Here is a 1,147-nt window from a genome sequence, read left to right as displayed (position 1 = left end):
TTATAATTCTGCTCAGCACTCTTTTGGGAAAAAGGGTTTTCAAATAGGCTAGATTATTTTAAACTGTCTGAAATTGCTGTTTGGTGACACAGTAAAACCTCTCAAACATACATTAAGACACGATATAATGAAGGTTGGGGCATGCTGTCACATGTTTTTAAATATTTATTTAATAATGCATTTTTCTGTTTGAAGTGTTTCATTAGTCATCATTATCATTGTCCATAAAACGCAGGTTCCCATCATGACAACATACTCTGCAGGGTCTGTGTGTGTCAAATTAACTGTATACAGTGTTCCTGGGCAGATGAGTTTATACAGACATGTACTTCAAAAATGGCTTGACTTCAGTGGATTTAAAAGTGTGACAACTAGCCCCAGTATACCATCTACTGACTCTCGGCTATGTCTGCTTGTGTTAAACATGCTTTATCTGAACATGTTTTTAAAGACTTTTTTTATTTTAAATGAGCAGAGAATAAAAACTGGACTGAAGATGATGAAGTGTGATTAACTATATCTGAAGCTAGAGGAGAAAACAGGAGAGCAAAGACAAAAACTCACAATTTGAAGAATCGGAGAAGAAATCCTTGAGACTTTATACTAAATGTAAATGTAAGAAGCTTTTATTTCTATGATTTATGGACAAAGTGACTAAAATCATTTGGGCAGCCTCTATAAAACAAGCAAGAGTTCTGTCAAGTGTCTTGTAAATACACCCTGATCTAAACAGATTTGCAATCTACCAGTATTTGCTTGGATGTGACTGGCGCCATCTAGAGCAAAATAAAAAATATGCCCAGCAACAATTTGAAAGTCATAAAGCAGGACACATTATTGTTCAAGCACACATATTACATATTAACTCCAACAGAGTTAATCTGACTCCATTAACAGTGTTGTTATTTTTAACCTCTTATTCTTTAAAAGTAAAAGTCTTTCTTAGACTGATAGGAAAATGCAGGCTTTAACCTGAACATTTAGATAAAACCAGTTCAGCTTCCAACATTATCAGTGATAGAAGGAAAGATTTTCAAAGCTTCAAAGCAGGCAGAGATTTGTTAAATCTTTATTTATTGCATGAGAGAGTGTGTGTGTGTGTGTGTGTGTGTGAGTGAGTGTGTGTGTGTGTGTGTGTGTGTGAGTG

This window comes from Sinocyclocheilus rhinocerous, unplaced genomic scaffold (genome assembly GCF_001515625.1).
Source record: "Sinocyclocheilus rhinocerous isolate Xijiao unplaced genomic scaffold, SAMN03320098_v1.1 scaffold2868, whole genome shotgun sequence".
NCBI classification, from domain to species: Eukaryota; Metazoa; Chordata; class Actinopteri; order Cypriniformes; family Cyprinidae; genus Sinocyclocheilus; species Sinocyclocheilus rhinocerous.
The sequence above is the reverse complement of the archived record's forward strand: the minus strand, read 5'-3'. Positions refer to the sequence as shown.